Genomic DNA, 15,791 nt, shown 5'->3' with positions numbered 1-15,791 from the left:
TTAATAATAGCAACAGCCCTGGAGGATGAGGAGATAGGTGTGCATTGGGTGGTGTGTGAATCAATAACTTGTGTTTTGCCGACGATATAGCACTGCTTGCTGAAAGTCCAAATGAGCTGCAGGCTGTGGTAAACAGAGGGTAGAAGTCAGTGAAAACCTTGTCATGAAAGTAAACATGGAGAAGACTGAGATATAACACTTGGGAAGGGCACACAAAGATTTTAACACTGTAATAAAGAATCAGAACCTCAAGCAGACAGTCAACTTTGTCTATCCTGGAGGAAGCTCAGTTCAAAGGAGGGAACTATTTCAGATGTCAAGAGGTGAATAGGGTTAGCGAGGGCTGCATTCCAGGCACTAGGAAAGGTTTGTCAGCAAGAGACATACGACAACAAAATTACAAGTGTATGAGACGCTTGTCTTGAGCTGCCTTCTTTACAACTCTGGAACCTGGACAATGAAACGCTCCTCAGAACAGCGACTGAGTGTGTTTGAGAGGGCATGTCTCAGGAGGAGTCTAGGTGTCACATTAGAGATAGGCTATGCAATGATAACATTAAGAAACCTCTCCATATATAGAAGGAAGTATCAAGTACTGGACACGGCAATGGCCCTTGAGATACTTCTGCTGTGTTATGAGAATGAGTGATGGCAGATACCCGAATATAACACTGCTTGGAGGAGTCCATGGGACAAGGCGATGAGGAAGGTCCAAAGAATGCTGGATAGACAACATGAAGGAAGACCGGAAGCTTGGGTATGACGCTAACACAAGCATCTAGGACTGCCCAGGATAGGAACAACTGGAGAACCACCATAAATGGACTGCCCATGCATGTTTAAGCATTGCTGGGGCATAAATGAGTTGATGATTGTAACAGGAGGAGTGGGCTGCTTGTTGTCCCGGCTACCTGCTAGCTTACACCTGAAATAATCACACAAAAACTGTATTAATTAAAACACTGCTTGGCCATTAGCTGTAGCCTCCTATTGGCTAACTCTCACATCTTGATTTAACCCATTTCTAATAATCTGTATATCACCACGAGGTCGTGGCTTTAGCATGTCTGACCTGGCATCTCCATGGCAGCTCTCTTCCCTGCTTCCTTCTTCTCAGAATTCAGTTCTGTCTTCTCCGCCTACCTAAGTTCTGCCCTATCAGGTCAATGCAGTTTCTTTCTTAATTAACCAATGAAAGCAACACACAAACAGAAGGACCTCCTACACCAGATGATGATGATGACATTCTGCCACGTGGATTGTGGGTTTACCTGTCCTTCAGCGTATCCTCCCTCTCTAGCTGGCTGACAACCTCCCCCTACAACTCACTCTCTCCATCCTTCCCTCCCAGCATTCTCCTTGTCAGGTTGTCTTGCCCAATCTCTTTCTGCCCTGCTACCAGCTAGTCAGCTTTATTATTAATAACTAGCACAATCCACAGCAGGAAACAGCTGTGAATGGAGAGAGATAAATAGGATGCTGTGGAAGTAAGAAAACATAAAAAAATTAAAATTTAGGTCAATTTAATGTTGTTTTGGTATTTGAATGATAAGAAAGAAAGCTAAGTTAAAAGTTAGTGCATATCTGCCAAGCAGTTAAAAGTAGACATAAGTGAAAAATATACTAGTAAAGTAAAAAGTAATTTTTCCTTAAACATGGAAGGCTTATGGCAGAAGTAGACTTTTATTTATTATTATTTTTGGGGGAGTGTTAAGACAGTGTTTCTCTGTGTAGCCCTTGCTGTCCTGGAACTCACTCTGTAGACCTGACTGGCTTTGAACTCACAGAAATCTGCTTTCTTCTGCCTTCCAAGGGCTGGGATTAAAGCCGTGAGCACCACCACCCAAGAAACAGACTTTAACTTGAAGCCATAGATGTGAGCATAATTGCACTTGCTCCTTGGGAGCAATTAGAGTCTTCTAAAGGCAGAGAAGATACAGGCCAGGCACACTGATGTGCAGAGTCGACTGAGTAAGCAGGGGTCTGATTTCAGTTCTGGAGGGCATGGAGGGAGCAGGTATTCACTGATAGGTTGTTTGGCCTATCCAAATAAAAACTTAAACTCAAGCCATAAACTAAGGTAACTGTTGCCTGTCAAGAAGCCTGGAGATGGGACTTTTCACTGTGAGTTCAAAAGGTCAGTTATAACGTCAGCTACCTAAGCACCCTTTTTTTTTCTATTTTATGTTCAGGTAGTGATAATTTTCCTGACGGTTATAAGATAGCTATCTCAGTTGCAGGGGTCACAGACAGACACAGATAAGTACTAAGAAGGGAGCAGCAGCTCCTACCCCTTATTAGTGCAAATAACCCTTTCCAAAGGCTACCATCCTTCAGCTCTCGTAGGCCCTAGTAGCTGGGTCTAAGTTACATGTCTATGTCCTGGCTGTGAGGAAGGCTTAGAAATCCCCATCTTAGGTATAGGCAGGCTTTGCCAGCAAGGAGGAAGTATGGAAGAAGTAATTACTTGAAAGGCAGCTTTCCCAGTTTGCTTTGTCTTACTGTGATAGAAATCATGACCAAAAGTAACTTGAGGAGGAAAGGCTTTATTTGATTTACATGTCCCATCACAGTCCATCACAGAGGAAAACCAATGCACGGATGCTGATTGCTGTCTTGCTTTTTGTACTTTGTTCACTTTTCTTTCTTTTCCATTTTGTTTTTGTTTCTTGAGGCAGTGTCTGTCTATTATGTAGCTCTGGATGTTCTTGAACTTGCTGTGTACACCAGGCTGGCCTGAAACTCACAGAGGTCCACTGCCTCCATCTTCAGAGTGCTGGGATTAAAGGCGTGTGCCACCACTATTGTCCAGCTTCCCTACTTATACAGGCTCAGGGATGATAGTGCCTACAGTGGACTGGACCCCACAACATCAGTCATCAATCAAGAAAATGCCCACAGTCTGGCCCACAGGTCAATATGATAGAAACATTTTCTCAGTTGAAGTTTCTCTTCCCAGATAACCTTGGCTTGTGGCAAGTTGAAAAAACAAACAAACAAAACAAAACAAAATCTAGCCAGCATAGTGTTTGCCATATTTGCCACAGAGAATAACTGCCTTGCTGTTTGTTATCACATTGTGATGATATATTTCTTCTTCTTCTTCTTCTTCTTCTTCTTCTTCTTCTTCTTCTTCTTCTTCTTCTTCTTCTTCTTCTTCTTCTTCTTCTTCTTCTTCTTCTTCTTCTTCTTCTTCTTCTTCTTCTTCTTCTTCTTCTTCTCCCTCCTCCCCCCCCTCCTCCCCCCCCCTCCCCCTCCCCCCCCTCCCCCTCCCCCCCTCCCTCCCTCTCTCTCTCTCTCTCTCTCTCTCTCTCTCTCTCTCCCCCCCCCCCCCTCTCTCTTGTTTGTTTGTGAGCCTAGCCTTTAATGGCTGAGCCATCCCTCCAGGCTGATAATGTATTTCTCTAGACTACATTGGAATGGAGGGGTACTTCTGGAGTGTGATTTGGAAATTATGATGCTTTTTTTTTTTCAACACCAAAATCTGAAAATTCTGGTCCTCTTTGAGATCTTATATAATGATGATCATTTTAAGATAATGCTTTCAGTTTTTGGATAACAGCTTATAAACAACCGTGTGGTTTGGTGTTTACTGTGTTGTTAGATAGGAGAATAGAACAGAAACACATCCTCAACTTGTGGGGTTTGTAATCAGAATTAAATACTGAAATGATCTTGGCAGATTTCTTGATAATGTTGCTATCAGTGACGTCTTGCCACTAGTGTAGGGCATAGACTGATGTGAGATAATGCTTGCACACTGTAAAGATTTGTCATTCATATTGGTTTAATAAAACATTGATTGGCCAGTAGCCAGGCAGGAAGTATAGGCAGGGCGAGGAGACTAAGAAAATTCTGGGAAGAGGAAGAGCAGAGACATAGTCACAAGTCAGACACAGGAAACGAGAGGAGAATGCCTTACTGAGAAAAAGTACCAAGCCACGTGGCCAAACATAGGTAAGAATTATGGGTTAATTTAAATTGTAAGAGCTAGTTAGTAATAAGTCTGAGCTAATAGGCCAAACAGTTATAATTATTATAAGCCTCTGTGTGTTTATTTGGGACTGAACAGCTGCAGGACTAGGTAGGACAGAAACGTCTGGCTATGATAGACAAACAAGGAGAGTACTGATTTGGCCTTCATGCTGTTAAAGTCCGTGCTTTTGTCCAGAACAGAGATGGCAGACTCTAGATTGTTTTACAGTGATACTTTATCACAAGCATAACTTAGAATAACACTACTTTAAAGATACTTAAGGGGATGGCACAGGCCTTTAATCTCAGTTCTTGGGAGGAAGTGGCAGGCTGATCTCTGAGTTTGAGGAGTATGAGGCCAGCCTGGTCTACAGATCGAGTTCCAGGACAGCCAGGGTTGCACAGAGAAACCCTGTCTTGAAAACAAAACAGCAACAACAATAACATCATCATCAACAAAAAAAACCCAAAAAAGATACATGGGGAGAGTAGAGGTACCTTTACTACTATTTATTCACCACAGTTTTCTCACAGTGTAGGATATTTATGGTTGTCTTCTTGGAGAGCCCTTGAAAGTGAAACACAAAGAGGTCACACACATATCCGCAGACATGCACATAAATAAAATGTAACAAAAACTTTAAAACATGTATAAATGGCCAAATAAATGCACGAAAAATGGAAATACAATAAAAAAAATCACTGACAGTATTTCATATCCTCTAAGAATGACTGTAACAATAATAAAACCAAAAAACTAACAGCTCTCTGTGGTATGTATTGAAATTAGAACCTGATGGAGACCAAATAGTACAGCAGTGGTGGAAAATAGCTTGGCAGTTCCTAAAAGAATCAGGCACAGTTACCATATGATTTAGCAATATTCCTGAAAAGATTTGATGCCTTGTGTGTAACAGTATCTTGTATAATAGTGTTGGTGCCAACTGCATTCATAATAATAATGGAAACCTGAAAACAACCTACATGTCTATCAGATCACAAATGTGTAAACACAAATGCTATTCCCACACAGTGGAGTAATATTAACCATAAGGAAGGATGAAATACTGGTCTTGGAGTATAGCTTAGTTGGTAGACTGCTTGCCTAACATGCGTGAAGCCCTGGGTTCACGCTCTAGCAGCCGTGTGATGGTGCTCACCTGTAATTCTAGTGTTTTGGAGGTGGAGGTAGGAGAATCAGAAGGGTTCTTTGTGACCACATAAGGAATTTAAGAACAGCTTAAGCCTCATGAGAGTCTCAAAAACCAAAACAAAGAAATGAGAGCTGGCGGTGGTGGTGGCGGTGGCGATGGTGGTGGTGGTGCATGCCTGTAATCCCAGCACTCTAGAGGCAGAGCCAGGCGGGTGTCTGTGAGATCGAGCCTGGTCTACAAAGTGAGTTCCAGGACAGCCAAGGCTCTTACATGGAGAGATCCTGTCTCAGAAAAACAAAACAAAACAAAAACTCTCAAAGACAAAATAAATAAAAAGCAAAACAAAATGAAACATCAAAAAGCCAATCCAAAGAAATGAAATACTGATTCATGAAACACTCTACCAATGAACCTTAAAAACATCACCAAGTGGAAGAAGGCAGACGCAGAAGAATGACTTTATAGGATTCCTGTCTGTGAAATGTGCAGGACAGGCAGCTCCATGACAGTAACAGGTAGATTAGTGGTTTCTAGGAGGTGAGAAGCAGAGGCTTGGGAATGGCTGTTAGCCACATAAGGCTTTCTGAGGAGATGGACTCATTCTGGAATTAGATGGTAGGCACAGTTGTAAACATTGAAGTGGCAATTTGTGCCAATTTTATCCCAAATTTTCTTTTTTTTCCTTTTTTACATTATTTATTTTGTGTCTTCATGCATGTGTGGCAGTTGTTTCAGAGCATGGGTGTGGTGGTCAGAGAGCAACTTGTAGGAGCCTACTCTTGCCTTCCACTGTGTGGTTTCCAGGGATCAAACTCAGGCTCCTGGGCTTGGTGGCGAGTGCCCTTATTTACTAAGCTATTTCACCGACCTTCAAAACTTATTTTCACTTTAGAATTAACTACAGTTCTTTTAGCAGGCCAGTTAATGCCTTTGTTTTATATTAATTTGCCTTTATACTAGTAGTTGAATGCAGTTGTTCCACAGAATTAGTGTGCAGTGAGATTTTACTATAAGAACATTGTCAGGAAGAGAAATTATTTTTCCTGGTCTGAGTATGTAGTACAGTGCTTGCAGCTTACCTAGCTTTGGAAAGACCCTGGGTCTGGTCTCCAGCTCCTCAAAGTAAATACTTTCCCTCCAAGTATGAAGCGCCCTAATTTACAGCTTCAAATAATGAGTGATGTTGCCAGATGTAGTGTGTGCCTATAACACTTGGGAAGGAGAGGCACAAATGTTGTGACTTCCAGGCTGAAATTATAGGAAAAGACAGGCTGAGTGCACTTAAGACATTAAGAAAGGGAGAGTTTTGAGAAGGCCTTTGGAGACAAAGTGCAATATTTTCTAAAAGAGAGTATCTAGAATCGGGGCGGTGCATTTCCTGTTGTTCTGTATGTATAGTAGTCATGGGAGTGATTTTCACTCGAGAAGGCAGGTTAAACAGTTAGCGGTTCTTGCTTTGGATTCTATGGCCTAGTGTGGCACAAGGGATAATGTGGCAAGAGATTAGAGTAGAAACTTTGAAAGTGGGCTTTGCAGGCTGGTGGAGAGTAAATAATGCCAGAAGATAGCTGCTGGGATATGAAGAGCTCAGAGGTTAAGATTGGGTGTTGTAATTCAAGAGTTAGAGTACAGTTGCTGTTACAACACAATGTTGGGTTTGGCTACTGAATGGATTTCACAGTGAAGGCTCTTAGCATGGAGATAAGCTGGCTGTAAAGCTAGGTTGTTGAGAGTCAGCCGAGTGTAGGAATTCAGAACCAGACTGCAGTCTTTTGTGAATAGAGTGATTGGCTGACATTTGTCTAGGGGTCTTGGCAAAAGGAGAATGGGTGGGTCCTGGGCTCAGGGCTGTGTGATAGCCTTATGTAATCTTATCTTATGGTTGGAAGTTAGGTACTTTCCTTTAGATGTTGACCCTCCCTGGTGGTGTCAGTTTATGGCTTTTCCTGGAACCCAGTGCTGCCTGCCCTGGCAGCTGTGTGGCCTGGGCCCCGTGTGTGGCCAGGTTGTCCTGGGCCCACAGTAAATAGGATGAGAACACAGTCATATTCGATGTCAAAGTGTCAGCTTTGTGGGAAACTGTTTATGCTGACAGACAGAGATACTGGAATATATGAAAACTATATAATGTCACTGTTTCCAGTTCTGCTTTCTAATGTTCAGTATCCTTTGCTTTTGCTTAGTGTACCATAAAGCATCCTACTGTAAAGCTGTTTTATTCTTGGCAAAGCTCAGGTTTATTTGGCTTTTTGGCTTCAGCAATCTTGTCTCTGTGAGATGTGTGGGTAGACATAACCAACCCTCAGTCCTAGCTAGAGTGAGAAAACAGCGAGAAAGGGAGAAGGGGAGGAGAAGAGAGAGAGTCAGAAGCTGCCTCTCCAGAAGATGGGCAGAGAGAGCGGTAGGATGGGTGGGAGGGAGGACTGGAGAGGAGGTGGGAGATCCCTTTGCCTCAGTGGAAGGGAGGGAGAGGTTGGGAGTAGGTGGAACTTGTCTCTTAAAGGGACAGGGTACCCAAGGGACAGACCAGGCCAGATGATTATATCGGCTATGACATTGAAGGACATGTTTTCCCCCTCTAGCAATCATAACTCCTATAACTCCTCAGGGAGGAGTGGAGCCTTATGAGCACATCTTCACTCCATGATGGGTTGCTGATTTCCCCATAACTGCTATGAATTTAAAATCATGTCATATTCAAAAGATAGACTTCCACAACACCTTATCCTCTGTCTTTGAAAAAAGTTTTTATTTTAAAACCTTATTTTTTATTTTATGTGTATGAGTGTTTTGTGTGCATGTATGTAGTGGGGAGCTGCAGGCGGCTTCCCGCCACCTGGCTCCTGGCTGCCAGCTAGCTTATGCCCCAAAATAACAACACACAGATTGTATTCTTTTAAACACTGCCTGGCCCATTATTTTCAGCCTCTTACTCACATCTTGACTAACCCATATCGAATAATCTGTGTAACACCACAAAGTGGTGTCTTACCAGGAAAGATTCAGCATGTCTGTCTTGGTGGCTGGCTTCATGGTGACTGTCTCAGAGAGGAGAGGCATGGTGATTGTCTGAGCCATCTACCTCACTTCCTTCTTCCTGTTCTGTCTACTCCACCCACCTAAGAGCCGGCCAATCAAATGGGCCAGGCAGTTTCTGTATTAACCAATGAAATCAACTCAAACAGAAGAACATCCCACATCACATGTATGTCGGTGTACGATGAGCATGCAGTGCCTGGTGGAAGCCAAAAAAATGTGCAGATCCCTGGGATACATGGTGGCAAGCTGCCATGAGGATGCTGAGAATTGAACGTGGGTCTTTTGGATAAGCAGTTGGTATGTTTCACTGTGAACCATCTCTCCAGCTGCTCTGTGTCTTATACTTTTATATATTTGCTCTTTCATGATGTTCCTAAGCCTTGGAGAGGGTGATATAGATGTCCCATTTAGGGCAGAGCACCCAGCAGTCACTTATTCTCAGCAGTTTGATCAGTTAGGAACTTTTGCAGTAACTGTTCCCACTATGAAAAGAAACTTATATGACCAAAGCAGACAGCAGCACTAGTCTGTGGCCATAAACAGTTGTTTAGAAGATGATGTAGCACATACATTGGGTCCATTTGGCAATGCAACAGTAGTAATTAAGAGTTTGCTTTCAAAACTAGAAAATGTATCAGTTCATAAAGTCACTAAATCAATCTCAAAGTGTATGTCTCCTGAAATCCTTTATTACATTAATTTTGGCATGTGTAAAATATGCTTTAGATTCAGTCAGGTAATGAACTACTTAAAAAAAAAGCATGGTGTCTTTTTGTTTCTTTGTTTTTGTTTCCTCGAGAGAGGGTTTCTCTGTAGCTTTATAGCCTGTCCTGGAACTAGCTCTTGTAGACCAGGCTGGTCTTGAACTCATAGAGATTTACTTGCCTCTCCCTCCCGAGTGCTGGGATTAAAGGTGTGTGTCACCACTGCCCAGTGCACTAGGATACTAGGGTACTAGGAGGTACTAACATGTATGACTATGCTCTAGAAACCAGGAATAATTGTGCTAGCAGGAAATATGACTTATAGTGTGTTTAACCATCTCTGCCTCTTTCAAAAAAAATGATGATATTGGAAAGAATTCCCATCTCACATTTTCCCTTTGTAACTACTAGTCTAGTTTGCCTCCTATTCCTTTTGTCGTCTGTTAAACCTTTAGACCAAAGACAGTAGCAGATAAAAGATGAAGACAATTTGAGGGAATAAAATTTCATTCTTTTATAGAGAGTCATAAAATAAAGTTAATGCTTTAAAAAAGGGGTAAAGTCTTTAAAGATACAGAGTAAAGTAATAGAATAAATATAAGCCACGTAAAAATGAAAAATCCACAGAGTCTGGATTCTGTATATTATTATGTTTTCTTTAAATTTTTTGACTGTCAAGGAGCTAAGTACAGAGAGACTTTTCATTGTATGTGCTGCTAAGCAAATCCACCATGTATATTATAAAGGTACCTTGACTTCAAAAGTTGGGTCTAAGGATATGATGCTTTGGAAAAGAGGTTCTTTTGTTTTCACAAAAGATGAGACCCTGTGGACTGCTTCTAGACCAATATGGTATGATAGACCACGCCCTCCTGTAAGGTTGCCTAAACACCCTCAAAAAATTACTTCATCCAACTTCTGACTGAGATGAACCTAGCAGACAGGATATACCACAAAAGACTGATTAACAGCACCCCCATATAGCACAAGGCAGTTTGGAGACAAAAAACTGTGCTCATATTTCCAAATATTGTTTATAAATGTTCTTTTATATTTAAAGAGGGATATGATATAGATATGAATAATTTGCGTTGGTATGGATTTTTCTTTATTGATATAAATTTAAGGTTAATCTTGTTATATGTATATTTCTGCTCTTGATTAAGGTATTGTGATTGTGTAGTTCATTAAAAAAGTAATGTATAATTAGGAACTATAGGTTGTTAATGGATAATCATCATTAATAGTCAAGCTTGTAGTCATGTTAGTTACATTTTCTAGATATATAGAGATATATTTAAGTTAGATAGGCATTCTTCATATCTTTCAAAGACTACAAAATATGGAATTTAAAATGTTTTAATAACTTAGGGCTTTTCATGAAAATGAGACACGTATGCTCCTGGCAGCACCAAGCTACTTCCTGAGGAAGATGGACATCAAAGAGGCTCCTTATGGAGTTGGTTAGCCATTTGGGCAAGAAACTGCTCTTGCCTAGACTGTTGCATAAACTAGACATAAAAAACCCCCGCAGAGAGATGACTGCTAAAATTGCCTAAAGGTGAGATGATCCTTCGGTGTTCCTGCTTCACAAAAGAGTCTGTGAGATGTTCTGCAGGACACAGAAGAAAGTGACTGAACTGTCTTTGAAATTTCCAGCTTCATAGAAAAGTCTGCTGGTATGGGCCTGTAGGCTGAAGATGGATGCCCCACTGGTACAAAAGAACTTTGGGTAACCTGTCCAGGCAGTGAGATGTCTCTATCAATTCTAGAGTTTTGGAAGTTGCTTACAATGCATTTCCTGTTTACTTAGGTAATATTATATCCTTCTGGAGTCTTTGATGGAGTTAAAGAATAGATAAATAGTTATAGTTTTCCTTAGTTATGATATAAGATAAAGTAGATATAAATATTGTAACTGGAATTCTTGCTTGATACTTGTTTTGTTATATGTAATTTTACCATGTTAAAGTTAAAGCCTTCCTTTCCTTTTTAAACAGAAAAGGGGAAATGGTATAGGAGGTCCTTCTGTTTATGTGTTGCTTTCATTGGTTAATCAATAAAGAAACTGTTTGGCCTGATAGGGCAGAACTTAGGTAGGCGGAGAAGACAGAATTGAATTCTGGGAGGAAGGAAGCAGAGTCAGAGAGCCACCATGGAGCTACCAGGTCAGACATGCTGATTCTTTTCCAGTAAGCCACGACCTCGTAGTGATATACAGATTATTAGAAATGGGTTAAATCAAGATGTGAGAGTTAGCCAAAAAGAGGCTAGAGATAATGGGCCAGGTAGTGATTTAATTAATATAATCTCTGTGTGGTTATTTCAGGTGTGAGCTAGCTGGGCGGCCAGGACAAACAAAGGACCCGCTCCCTGCAACAGTTTTTGACTAGAGCATGCTGATTATTTACAGTTTATAGTTTTAGCATACCAGAATCCAACCATGTCATGTCAGCATTTTATTCCTTCAATATTTTTCTTCATTTATATTATATTAGGACCTTTTTCTTTAAGATAGTTGTTTTAAATATAATATATATTGATCATATTCTCCCCCATCCCACACATTCTTTTTTCTTTTTAGATATCTTAGTGATTACATTTCATATTTCTTTTCAGAGTTCTTTTTTGTTGTATTAGGTTTTTTTGTTTTTTGTTTTTGAGAGAGGGGTGAATTGAATAATAGGGTACCAAGAACATACCAGAGAAATAATACCACAAAAATGTAGCATGGTGAAGAGTTTATTTGGAATATTTGCAGGACTGCAGTTGATTCAAAGGCATCTGCATCACAAAATGTCCCTGTCCTAACATGAGTGCTGACTCATGAAAGCTGCATCCCTGAGGCTCTCTGTGCACCGTGGATGCAGCTTGACAACTCATCTTCTCTTCTCCCCAGCAATTGCTATTGCTTGTATAACCTTGAGGAGAAGTCTAATGAATCTTTTAAATTTTAGCTATTTCCTGAGAGTTTGAATTGTCTGAGTCCTGATCCTGAATCTTATACCTTCTTCCTTTTTTTTTCTTCTTGAGACAGAGTCTCACCACATTGGGCTGACTACCCAGGAACTCACTACATAAACCAAACTGGCCTTGTACTTAACAGAGTTTGAGTTTGCCGGCTTCTGTTTCCTAAGTGCTGGGATTAAAGGCATGATTTTTTTTGATTTTTAAGAGCTCCTTCCATGATGCAGTGTTTCAGTTTGAGGGAAATTGCTGCATAGTAGTACCCAGGGGTGGCCCATAGTTCCCAAATTGACCTGCAACTTGGGACCATCCTCTGTTATCAGGCTTTTAAGTGCTTTTTTATTTTTAAAGGTATTAGCTAGTCTTCTTGAGGGTTGTCTTATGAAAAAGTATTATCTCCCCCTTCTATCAGCAGTTCACTAGGGACATCAATTTTCTTCCAGGTTGATAAAGCTGCTAGAAAATGGTATCAGCAATAATTTTCTCAAATCCTTTTTAAGAGTTTCTCTTTAGGCATACAAGTATGCTCTTTCTAATCTTACAGCAAACCTGAAATGGAATTGAAATGGAGGATAACTGGATGATCAGTTCCACAGGCTTCTCAGCCCAGTTTACTGCTCACAGACAGGGAATGAACATTTTTAATATTATTATAATATTACAGGAGAAATCCTATATTTCTCAAGTTAGTTTGGTTGTAGACATCATTATTTTTCAAAACTTATTCAGAGATCAGTCATCTCTGAGTGGATCCCAGGAATGCTGCCTGAGTCAATCTGCACTAGCGGTTGCAGTCTTCTAAATAACAGTGTTTTGGGAGGGAGAACTTGGTGTTTTTAGTTAGCATTCAGAGTAATGAGCTTCTCCATGGCATCTTCATACATTTGTGTCAGTCTTTCCTAACAGCTTTTCCAGTGGTAGCGTTTTTAAAGGCTGTAGTTACTTGTTAGCTTTTCTAGTTGAACCCATCTCCTATTCTTGTTCATAAGGAACTTCCTAGTTAGTTGTTTTTGCTTCTTTGTTTTTTCAGACAGGATGTTTTCCAGGCAGGCCTGGAACTTTCTATGTTTTCGTGGATGACCTTGAACTGCTGGTTCTCCTGCTTGCACTATAGTTAGCTGAAGTTTCAGGTAAGTGCTACCACGCCCACTTTATGTGGTCTTGGAGGCTGAATTCAGAGATCTGTGCATGCTATGCAAGCGTTCTGAGCTACATCTGAAGTCCTTGCTTTTTTTTTTTATTTTTGAGACAAGATTTTGCTATTTAGGCTGGTCTAACCTCAAATTCCCATTTTGCCATAATATTTCAAATGCTTGGATTACAGGTATGTACTACATCTAGCACTTCCCAGAATTTTTAATACTGAAACAAAAAAGATTTATTTATTTTTATTTTACGTGTATGAGTGTTTGCCTGTCTGCATGTGTGTACATGTACTATGTGTGTGTGTAGTATCTGCAGAGTATAGAAGATGGTATCAGCTCCTGTGGAACTGGAGTTATACCATATAGGTGCAGGGAAGGTGCTGGGAGGGTTTGGGAACCAGACCTGTGTTCTGTACAAGATTAGTAAGTGCTTTTAACTGCTGATCCATCTCTCCTAAAACAATTTTTAATCCAAATTGGTGTTTTACTCTGCCCTCTCTATTCTAAGATTATGTCAATTATAAACTCTTAGTGTTTAGAGATCCTTGAGAAGATCTAGTTCATCATTTTTCTTTAATTTTTTTGCAGGTTAATAAAATGACAGCTGGGCTTGAAAGAGATGTCTCAGCCATTAAAGGCTAGACTCACAACCAAAAATATAAGAAAGTGACAGCCATTTAGTAATTTGCATTTGAGTTTGAACCTTGGTTATACCTTTCTATTAGCTCTGTAATCTTAGAAGAGTTACTTCTTTCTCTCCTTCCTTCCTTCCTTCCTTCCTTCCTTCCTTCCTTCCTTCCTTCTTTCTTTCTTTCTTTCTTTCTTTTTCCTGAGACAGGATTTTTCTGTGTAGCTCTTGGCTGTCCTGGATCTCACTTTGTAGACCAGACTGACCTTGAACTCACAGCGATCTGGCTGCCTCTACCTCCCAAGTGCTGGGATGCTATTTTATTCTTTAAACATTACTTCGTCTAAAATAGTATCTTGAAGAGTAGCTATATGAATCAAATAAGAGGGCCAGCAAGATGGCTTAGCAGGGAAACTCTTATCACTAAGCTTGGAATCTGATTTGCTCCCCAGGAAAGGTTGTGCCCTCTCCTCCACATGGGTACTGTAGTACGTATGTACATGGCAGATACACAGAATGTAATATAATTGTTGTCAGCAGGCCAGAAAGATGGATCAGTGGGCAAGGTGACTACCACCAAGCCTAACAGCCTGAGTGTGACCCCTGGGGCGGTAGCCTGGAAGAGAACTGGCTCCCACATCCTGCCCTCTGGCTGTTGTCTGTGTGCTTGTGCCTGCCCCCATCACCCAGAACAGTGAGGACATACATGTAGTTTAGAGAAAGTTGAACAAGAAGCAGCAGAGAGGATGTTGGAATTTGGGGGTTGGTTTAAAAAACTTTTAAACCAGTTATGTTAGCATAAGCCTTTAATCCCAGTATTTAGGAGAAAGGTCTCCCTGCATTCAAGGATAACTTAGTTTCACATGCTGAGTTTTAGGCTAGCCAAGATTACATGGAAAGACCCTATCTCAAAAAGAAAAAAAAATTTATTAGATTTTTTTAAAAAAAATAACAATCCAAATTCCCACTTCCTCCCCTCCTCCCATTCCCTCCACATACCCTCCCACTCTACTCCCCTCTAATCTTAAGAGATGGTAAGGCACTTTGCTTTGTGGAAGGTCCAAGGCCCTCCCTACTACATCTAGGCTGAGCAAGGTATACAAAGAAAAATGTTTTTAATGGAAAAAAAAGACTTAACTAAGAAAATTCATGTTTTATCAAGCATGTTGAAGGTTCTCAGTCTTAATTATCCTCCCCCTTTTCCCTAATGAGATGCTCTCATTTTATAATGTGAATGAATTATGAAATAGATGGAAAGGAGGGGCTATCTTAGTAGTTTTAGGTATGCACTTTCTTAGTTTTATGCTGACGTCAGCTACAATTTCATGAAGTGATGTTGTCATGACAACTGCAGGTTGTATGGGAGTTAAAACCACTTTCCTTCCAGCTTTCCAGCTGACATAAGAAGCACAAGCAGGACCTGACTGGGTAAACACCGTCCTGTTTATTAGCTCACCTATTATTAATGCCAAACGAGCTCTGATGCTGACTTCTGTTCTTTCGGAAGCTTTACTGTTACTGTTTAAAACCTGATAGGTCTTCAGAGAGACTTAAATCACCCTACAGAACATGGGCAGTATCTTTCCTAAAGTGGTCTTAGCCATTAGTATGTTCAAAATCATGCACATAAGGTAATGCACCTTAGGATACTTGTTTGGTGTTTGTGTGCTTATGGGTAGTACTTTTCAAATGTAATCTGAGCATGGACGGTCATTTAAAACAAAGTGACTATGGTAAAAATCTATAGGAAAGCTTAAGTTTCACAACATATTACACCCTTAGCTGAAAAAGTATGGTTACTGGACATTGTGGTGTATACCTGCAACCCCTGCATCTGAGAGACTGAGACAGGAGGATCTTGAGGTTGAGGCCAGCCTGGGCTACATGTGGAGTTGGAGTCAGAAGTCTAGGCCACAAAGAGAAACCTTGTCTCTATATTATAATATATATAGTGTATATTATATATGTGTGTGTATATTATATATGTGTGTATGTGTCTATATTGTGTATGTGTGTATATATATATATATATATATATATATATATATATATATATATATAATTTCCCAGCTAGCAAAGAGGCCCAGGCAAGAGGATTGTTAAGTTTTATTTTATTTTTATTTTTTTGAGACAGGGTTTTTCTTTGTAGCCCTGGCTGTCCTGGAACTCACTCTATGGA

At 40.5% G+C, this 15,791-nt stretch overlaps 1 protein-coding gene across 3 annotated transcripts in view; it reads left to right on the top strand.

The window, feature by feature from the left end:
• Shld2 (shieldin complex subunit 2) overlaps positions 1-15,791 on the top strand; it is a 92,246-nt gene that overhangs the window by 6,906 nt on the left and 69,549 nt on the right. For 2 of the 3 annotated variants that reach the window (XM_038348476.1, XM_038348470.1), the window contains exon 2: positions 12,870-12,969. The exons of the other annotated variant lie outside the window; for it this stretch is intronic. The gene's annotated coding sequence lies outside the window, so the exon portion shown is untranslated. The remainder of the gene's footprint in view (positions 1-12,869; positions 12,970-15,791) is intronic. 3 annotated transcript variants of the gene reach the window in all.

The sequence above is a fragment of the Arvicola amphibius genome, chromosome 12 (genome assembly GCF_903992535.2).
Source record: "Arvicola amphibius chromosome 12, mArvAmp1.2, whole genome shotgun sequence".
NCBI lineage: Eukaryota > Metazoa > Chordata > Mammalia > Rodentia > Cricetidae > Arvicola > Arvicola amphibius.
The sequence above is the reverse complement of the archived record's forward strand: the minus strand, read 5'-3'. Positions and strand labels throughout refer to the sequence as shown.